This window comes from Pseudochaenichthys georgianus, chromosome 16, assembly GCF_902827115.2.
Source record: "Pseudochaenichthys georgianus chromosome 16, fPseGeo1.2, whole genome shotgun sequence".
NCBI lineage: Eukaryota > Metazoa > Chordata > Actinopteri > Perciformes > Channichthyidae > Pseudochaenichthys > Pseudochaenichthys georgianus.
The window spans coordinates 19,242,071-19,251,467 of record NC_047518.2 but is presented as its reverse complement, the minus strand read 5'-3'; the positions used below and the strand labels follow the sequence as shown (position 1 = coordinate 19,251,467).

Here is a 9,397-nt window from a genome sequence, read left to right as displayed (position 1 = left end):
CCTCCTCCACCTGCCTTTGATGTGAGTAGCAACATTCCGTTAGTGCCAACCTTCCGTGAGACTGAGGTAGATGCCTATTTTGGTGCCTTCGAGCGCATTGCTACAGCGTTGCGGTGGCCGGTTGAAGTTTGGGCTCTGATGGCAACGTGCAAACTATTTGGAAAAGCTCAGAGAGCAGTTGCGGCTCTTACGTTAGAGGACAGTCTAGATTATGCATTGGTGAAGGTTGCCATTCTCAGAGTATACAAACTCGTTCCCGAAGCTTACCGGCAAGAGTTTAGACACCTTCGGAAGGGTCCTCACCAAACTCATGTGGAGTTGGCCAGAGTAAAAGGGATGTGGTTTGATAAGTGGGATTGCCTCATGTAAAGCTATTGATTATTCTTCTCTGAGGGAATTGATTATGTTGGAGGAATTCAAGAAATGTTTGCCTGACCGCATTGCTGAGTATGTAAATGAACAAAAGGTAAACTCTCTCTCCGCTGCTGCTGTGTTAGCCGATGAGTATGTGCTGACACATAAATCTGTGTTTTCCCCGGTCTCTACTGAGAGATCGCGCCGTGTATCAGCCGCACCATCTACTGAGCCGTTGAATGTGTAAAAAGAGAGGAGAGAGAGTGCTATTACTGTCACCAATCTGGACATGTCATCGCCAACTGCGCAACTCTGAAGCGGAAAGAGCAGCGGCAGAATATGTCCCTGCCAAACGGTATTGGCCTAATCACCCATACCCGTGCACAGGCGAGTAAAAGTGTTCCTGATATTTCATTATCTGAGCCTGTGATTGTGCCTGTGTTTCCCGATGAAGCTGTGTCCGGGGAGAAGCCAGAAATTGTGGCTCCCCCTCCTCCTCGTGAGGATGTCGCGAGACCGGCGCAACACACTGGCTCAGACAAGCCTCTAGACTTCTCGACGCTCCCGGTAACCCGAGAGCGTCAGCTAGTTTATCGAATCTTGGTGTTGTTGGTGTTGGTGTTAGTTCTACAACATTTTAAGATTCATGTTGGACCCAGCCTTTGGCCAATTGTGATGTCTACATGTTACGATTCATTTATATTCTGCCCTAGCGTATCCAAGCACAATCAGCGGCTCCTGCAATGGGCTCTGATTGTGCGGGATTATCACAGTAGACACCCGTCATTAAAGGGTTCAGAGAATGCGTTTGCTGATGCTTGTCCAGGTTGAGTTGAGAGGTTAGTGTGTGTTATTAGGAGTTCGTTAGTGTGTTAGGTTCACAAAACTGTGGGTTTGTGTTTTAAGGGGGGGGGGGGGGTGTTACGGTTGCTGTTTGTCTACTCCTTAATCTGCCTGTGAGTGTTTTCAGCTGTGTGTTTATGCAAATGAGCTGTGTGGTTGCTCCAACATCCTTGGCTGCACATCCCCTGGTCCGACTCTGAAGACGGTGATTGGATTGACGACGTCCAATCGCAGCGCACAGCCGGCGCACACCTGCTGGGGAGGAGTACAAAGGCTGCGGACTATCACCACTCTAGAGGCTCTGATATGTGGACAGACGCCTCTCGCTATTTGCTCTAATATAATTCTGTTAACTGGTTAAACTTGTGTGATTAGTAGTGTCTAGAGTAGCTTAGTTAGAGTGTAGAGTAGTTTAGTTAGTGTTTAGAATAGATTAGGATGTTGTGACTGTTGCCTTTTAGTTTAGCTGTGTGTTTTGTATATATTTCCTGTGTTAGTCTGTACCACTTTTAAAGAGGTTTTGTTTCGTTCTTTAGTTAGCATATTAGTATTTATTTTCCCTGTATGCCTTTAGACTCCTTTTGAGTCCTCCCTTAGTTTGGTTATCTGTCAACCTGTGCCCTTTTGGCCCCTTTTGTTTGTTTCAGGCTGCACGCCTTCCATTTTGTTTACCGCTGCTATTTAAAATAAATCACCTATAATTATACCAATCTGGTTGTGTTTCTTCCCTTTAGTTCCCCTAGCCTAATAGGGAACGTAACACTCCTATAGATCTTTGAGACAACTTTCTTGTTTGAGCCCTCAAGATAGGCTTCTTTTAACAAAGTGTTATCCCAGTGCACTTGTGTACTCCCTCTGTATTTGATCGATGTAATGATGAACTTGAAGGAACCTCTAAAAATCATCACGTTTCAAGTCAAACTGCCCCTTCAGATTCTGAAAGCTGTTCATGAACCCCTTGTGGGAAAATGTGCAGTAGGCTGTCAGGCCTTTTGAACACCAAAACTTAAATCTTGCGTCCCATCTTCCAGGTAGAAATTCTAGATCGTTCACACCATCTTAAAACCTTTACAGCCTCCCTCAAGTGATTTTGAGTTACCAGTCTGTTCCACACCTTAAGTGACAGACAGATCCATGGGTTTCTCAGTTCGTTTAGTTTATTCATCAAGACCTTATCCCCAATTGCAGCTTGAATTTGGAAATTCTAGCACTCTCAATCTCCTTCCATCTAGCAACGTACTTTGGATTTCACCAGCATATTAATGGTCTCAATTGAGCCGCAATATAGTAATCCTTTAAACATGGGAGTGCGACACCACCCTTGTTCTTAGCCAATTGTAAACTCTGATATTTAAATCTTGGCCTTCGTCCCTGCCAAATGTACCTTGAGATATGTTTATCCCATTCCTGAAATTGTTGGTCAGATAGTTCTAGTGGAAGGGACTGGAAGAGATACAGCAGTCTCGGCAAAATAACCATTTTGACCGATTCAATGCGTGAACTAAAACTGAGAACAGGAACCAGGTCCCATCTCCTTATGTCTTCCCTAATCTTTTGGTTCAAAGGTAGGTAGTTAAGTGAAAACAGTTTTGTCAAATCTATTGGAATATTTACTCCCAAGTACTTCATGGATTCAGCATCCCACCTCAATGTATAGTTTTTCTTCATATTTACTGAGGGGCAGTACTTAAACCTCAAAATTTGTGTCTTCAAAACATTCAGTTTATATCCAGAGAAGGATCCATATTGTTTTAAAATTGAACTGGTAAAACTGTACCAGAGATTGTTCTAGGCTGGATAGATATACCAATATGTCATCAGCAAATAAGGAGATCTTTTGTTCCACCCCCTTCATTATTATTCCCTTGATACTGTTATTCTGAATAATCCACTGGCTCAGAGGTTCGATAAAGATCGCAAACAAGAGAGGGCTAATTGGGCAGCCCTGTCTCGTTCCCCGCTCCAATGGAAAGGAATTTGAAATGGCTCCATTCATTTTGATTCTTGCCCTGGGTCTATCAGATAGAGCCTGTATAGTTTTTATAAAGGTACTGTGAAATCCAAATGTATTTAAAACTCTAAACAGGAAAGTCCAATTTACACAATCGAATGCTTTTTCTGCATCTAGCCCAACTAATACTGCTTCCAAATTACTTTCAGTTATATGGTTAATTATATGTAGTGTCCTTCTGATATTGTCCTGGGTTTGTCTTTCTCGTACAAATCCCGTCTGATCAAGGCTAATAATTTGTGGTAATAATCCCTCTATTCGTTTGGCTAGTATATGGGTAAAGATTTTATAGTCCTGGTTCAACACGCTAATTGGTCTAAAATTACTGCATTCAGTTTTATCCTTTCCCTCTTTTGGAATAAGTGAAATGACTGCCTCCTTCCAGGAGGGGGGTATAATGTTCTCCTTAAGAACCCAGTTAAAGGTAGACTGCAACATAGGTATCAATGAATCTTCCATCACCTTGTACCAAACCCATCTGGGCCTGGGGCCTTATTTGACTTAAGATGTGCTATAGCTGCGCTAATTTATGTCTCCGTTATTTCAACTACCATCTGACTTCCCTGCTCACTAGTCAGTTTAGGCAGATGTATCCCCTTAAATAAATCCTCCATTTTCTCCCCATCAATTTGAGGTTGGGAGTATAGCTTTCGATAATATCCTTCAAAACTATTTTTAGTTTATACTGTATGGAATTAGTAATAGAATTTTTTATTTTATTAATTGAATTCTCTGCTTGTTGTTTTTTCAGCCTATAGGCTAATAATTTACTGGCTTTTCCTCCTCCTTCATAGTATTTCTGTTTGGTGAAAATTAGCTTTTTTTGTATATCTTTAGTGTACATCTCATTTATTTCATTCTTTTTCTTTTTGAGCAGTCCTCTTATTATCTGATCATTTGAGTCTTTATGATTTTGTTCCAATTGTTTTAATTCTCCTTGTAATGTCTAACTCTTTTTGGTTGGCTCTTTTTAAGCGAGCACTGTATCCAATTATCTTCCCTCGAAGCACAGCTTTACATGCATCCCATAGTACTGGAGGGGAAACTTCACCATTATCATTTTGTTCCAAGTACTCAGTGATATCCTTCTTCATTTGGTCCTTCATATTATTCAGTAAATATGTATTTAATCTCCATAACGTGTTTCTTTGATCCTGCTCCAGATTTAATTTTAAATAAATAGGGCAATGATCTGAAAGGTCCATGATCCCCATGTCGTAGATCTTTACCAAAGGTTAGAAAATAATCAATTCTTGAATAAACCAAATGTGGATTAGAAAAAAAAGTATAGTCCCTCTACCAAACCAACATCCTCCATTGCCAAATAGATTTTCGAGTTTATCAGCTTGGGCTGCCCAATATGCACATTTGAAGAGTCCAGTTTAGGATTCAATCTTATGTTTAGATCCCCCCCACAGATTAGGACCCCCTGAGTTTCTGCTATAATTAAATCAAATATCTGTTTAAAAAATGTCCAATCTGAATTAGGAGGAGCATAAACATTTAGTAGAGAAATCAATGAACCACCTAGATTTCCTCTCACTAATATATATCTCCCCTCTTTGTCCTTCTTTTCGAACGTGGGTTCAAAACTAATATTGTTGGAAATTAATAGTGCCATATGATGATGAGTAATGATGTTTAAAGCCTAGTTTTCTTAATTTAGCATGCTCTGTATCTGATAGATGCGTTTCCTGCAAGAAGGCCACCTCAAATGTATCTCTTTTTAGTTTGGTTAATATCTTACTTCTCTTGATAGGGTTTACAAGACCATTCACATTGTATGTGGCTACTTTAACAGCTTGCATTCAGAGTCTGATAAGGACAATATCAGCGAAAAATACCAACCCAAGTTTGTACAGGTAACGAACGATGTATCATAGGTAACACCCATGGTAACACCCCATAGACTGCAAAGAACAGCGGCAAAAACAGGAACATAATAAGAAAAAGAAAATAAATAAGACTTCCCACTGTGGGGTCTTCATATTGACCCTGCCCTGATGGTGATGATAGGGCTCTGAGGTAAAGCCTCCCCACGGCCATCTGACAGGTGTGAGAGGGCCTTCATATCCTACTTCCATGTTGTTCTGTCGGCTGCATGGCTGAAGATTAATGCCCCGACCCTTACAGAATATTCTTAGTTTTAGCCTGTACAATGCTTCTTTAGTGTGCAGAACGTGACTATAGTCTTAAGTCTCTCTCTTGTGGGAGCCAGCTCTTCGGCTTCCTCTACTGAAAATAAAAACTCACCCGTTTATCGGCAAACAGCAGCTTTCAGTTCACTTCCATTCACGCTGAGTCCTTGTGCCTAAAGGCCTCTAGCTTCTCCTTGTAGTTAACATTCCCGCCGGCTCTGTCCCGGGTCCCCGGTCTCTTGCTGGTGCGCCAGGTAATTCGCTGGATCCGTTCCAAAAGTGAATCTGGGTGCTTAATGACCGACACCGGGAGCCCCCTCTTTGCCATATCCTCAGTCGCTTCCTCTGCCGAACCGTATACGACAATTCCCTCCTCATAGAAGACTCTTAACCTGGCCGGGAACGGAGTTTGAAATCTTATCTTCCTCACCCTCAGGACCGTTTTCGCTTCTGCATACGCCCTTCGCTTTCTTAACACATCAGGCGCGTAGTCATGATCCAGATTTACCCTCCTTTCGAGATGTTGAAATCGTCGCTTTTGCCAGGCCAGTGTCAGCAATTCTTCTTTCGTCCTGTAGCTTGACAGTTTGACTACGATAGACCTCGGTGACGCTTCCCCAGGCGGCTTCGTCATCAGGGCGCGGTGCGCTCTCTCAACTCGTAGTTCAAATATAGCCGGGAGGTCCAAACCCTCCCTCAGCAAAGCCTCCACTAAAGTTCCCATCGACGGGGAATTATCATTCTCAACACCAACACTCTTAAGCCAAAGTGTAAAATAAATGTTTTATGTATCCCGATTGTCGTTGGTAACTTTTAGCACCGAATGTCGGGAGCACGTTCTTTCAGCAGCCATCGCGTCGCTCACCAAACCGGAAGCCCCATATTAGCTATTATTATGAGGAAAATACATACAATTACGATTAATTATGAATATGACCATGGGGAATATTTCAATTGAATAATTTCCTTAAGGTGGGAAACCACAGTAGGAAATGTCTAAATAGAAATCTCCCTACAATTGTGGGATGTGTGTTAGCAGTCAAGGGCCGTATCCACCATTGAGGTCACCGAGGTCCGAACCTCGGTAATTTTTTCCGAGCTGTGTATTTAAGAAAACTTGTGAAATAATTGCACTAAACAGGGTATTTTGTAGAACTTCCATTTACTGCCGATGGGGGCGCTGCATAACTACGTAGCCTCGATTAAAGCAAACAGAAGATGACGACATGTATGTATCAACAAACCACAGCAGCCCGGACTTGTATCGGAGCAGCGGAGGAGTGATGTGGTATCTAGAGATCTGAGTCCAGCGGGCTGCTTGTGTTTCTGCTCCTCACAGGACATCATAGGACCAGCAGATCCTGTGTGAACGCTCTACGTTAGTCAGTGGACGTCCGACAACATGCACACTAACTTATATTGCAGCTATAGGCTATACTTTGGTTTAAATTGCGTAAATAAACTAGCTAGAGAGCTACAGTTAATTACATTCATCCAATGTCAGAAGGATTACCTTTTAACAAACGTTGTAATGCTTTTCTTTCATTTCAATTTGAATAAAGCATTGAAGATATAACATTGTATTGAGAGAGAGAGAGAGAGAGAGAGAGAGAGAGAGAGAGAGAGAGAGAGAGAGAAAGAGAGAGAGAGAGATGGAAATCAGGGGGGAGCTGCAGGTACAGTCACACAAAATAATGTAGACTTAATAACCCCATCCATCCATCTATCCATCTATCTATCTATAACAATAGTCTTCATTTACAATATAGACAATAGGCATACTTTTAAAACAACATACATCTATTGAAAACTCCCAGAAAACTGCAGGTCCGCTGCAACTCTGACTATTTTTAAATCCAGACTAAAGACTTTTCTTTTTGCCGCTGCTTTTAATTGAACTATTCACATCTTAAACTACACTGTAACTTTTATCCATGTATTTTTTCTTTTAATGTTTATTTTATTATCTTTTCTTTTTAATGACTGATTTTAAATGCCATTTTCTGAATGTCTTTCATTTTTTGTAAAGCACTTGCCTTGTGTTGAAAGGTGCTATATAAATAAACTTGCCTTGCCTTGCCTATTGCAGTTATGATGTCTTAATAACATACTATTGTATAAAACACATTTTGCTTACATTTTTGTTCTCTTTTGAGAATCAAACATAACAGATTTAAATTTTAAAAAGAATGCAAACAAACAAGTGAAATGAACTAAATTGCTGAATTGCTTTTAATTCACTGGCAGGAGCGACAAGTGAGGAGGAGCAAAAAGTGAACAACGAGGGAGAGATTGAGAAAGAGAAAGAGTAGAGGACAGAGAGAGTAATGAACAGGAAGAAGACAGAGACTAAAGAAGATGGAAGAGAGGCTGCAGGTTATGGAAAGGAGAGAGACATGGAAAATGAATGTTGACAATATTTTGTGATCATGTTAGCCTCTTCTGCATGTCCAGATCATTAATAGTAACAATCAACTGATTCTTATGTATTACACTTTCAAAAATAATTGATGCTGCAGCCCACTGACATGGTTTGAAATCAATATATTATCCAATTTGTGACCCCCCACAGGACTTAAAAAGCACCTAACTAGATCATGAAAATCCCCAAAATCTTGGGGGGGGTATACCTCCGAACCCCCCTAGCATGTTTGGACCTCGGTATTTAGGAAATCCTGGATACGGCCCTGCAGTCAACAACGTTACACAGCTGAGCTGTATGGTAAAACAAACCCACGGTTGAGGTTTTCTATTAAAATAATCTATGGTAATGGAAGTCATAAGAAAAAATATGAAAAATCATTTTTACAGTCATCTCGCTGAGTTATGGCAGTCAACAGAGACATGTGATGGTAGACATCTGCACAAAGATTGTTAAACTCGTGATCCTGCACAGATATTTCAGGGTAATTACCGGTAATTTCAATTCCAGGCGAGGCAACGCAGCAGCGTCAATGCACCACTACATCAACAGTCTGGTGTAATGTATTAACAAGGTTCAATATGCCGCTCTGCTGTAGATCGACCAGGCCTGATTCAAACATATCTTTACCTTGTCTGCTCTCAGGGTCACTGACCATTCATTATCCCTCTGCTTCTTTCCCTCATTGTTTCTCTCTCTGCTCTAATTAAATTCCTTCATCAAATCTGAGAGGAGCAAACATTCAGGGGAAGAGAGAAGAAGGGGGAGGAGTAGAGGGGTGGAGGAAGGGAGGAGGAGATCAGAGTGTAAGAACATATTGAGTGGAGTCCAAGCCCGCTGACTGAGATCAGATGATGACCCGAGGATACCTAGAGGGAAAATCCATAATAGGGCATTGTAACAAATGTAGAGCTCAGATGTACCTTTAATGTTTTTTGATTTCACAGGTGGAAGATTAGACAGAAACATCTCAGAAAAATACATAAAGCAGCTAGCCAGACACACATGATACAAGTTAAGCCTAATGATTTGAGACTTTCATTCAGAAATGCACCTCCACTGTGTACACTTTACTGTTGAAATGAGACCCACAATTTATATTCTGAACGCCATGTTCCAACAGTATGTTAATAGAGTCAACTGCCAAAACAAATTGCATCTGGATTATGACGAGCCACTGGGTCAATATAATATTGCGAGGCTCTATTTTCCACAGGAAATTCCAATTGTTGGAATATTGAATGATAGCATGAAGTCACCCCGATGTTAATTACATTTAGATCTGTAAACCATTTAAACTCTCACTGCTCTTGTCCAAAAGAGATGTCACACAACTGCTCACATTTATAATTCAGAATCCAGTATTGAACCATTTATCAAATCAAAACAAGACATGGGTTACCCATTTGACAAAAACAAACAATATCTGAACAGCGAGCAGCAGTCGATGCATCCACCAATCATTACTGAGACAGTGTGTGTGCTTCGATTGATTTAAATGCCTGATCAAATTACCTGGGAAAGGTTAAAAGTATCCATTACTGGCTAACATGCTTTTGTTATTGAACACAATGGAATGCAGCTGCACAGAGACACAATAAACCCTAACTGTATCCTGGAGACAACAAT

The 9,397-nt window shown here is 41.1% G+C and overlaps 1 protein-coding gene across 3 annotated transcripts in view; it reads right to left on the bottom strand.

Moving 5' to 3' along the window:
- LOC117460832 (RNA-binding motif, single-stranded-interacting protein 3-like) overlaps positions 1-9,397 on the bottom strand; it is a 154,736-nt gene that overhangs the window by 123,184 nt on the left and 22,155 nt on the right. The window lies entirely within an intron of this gene.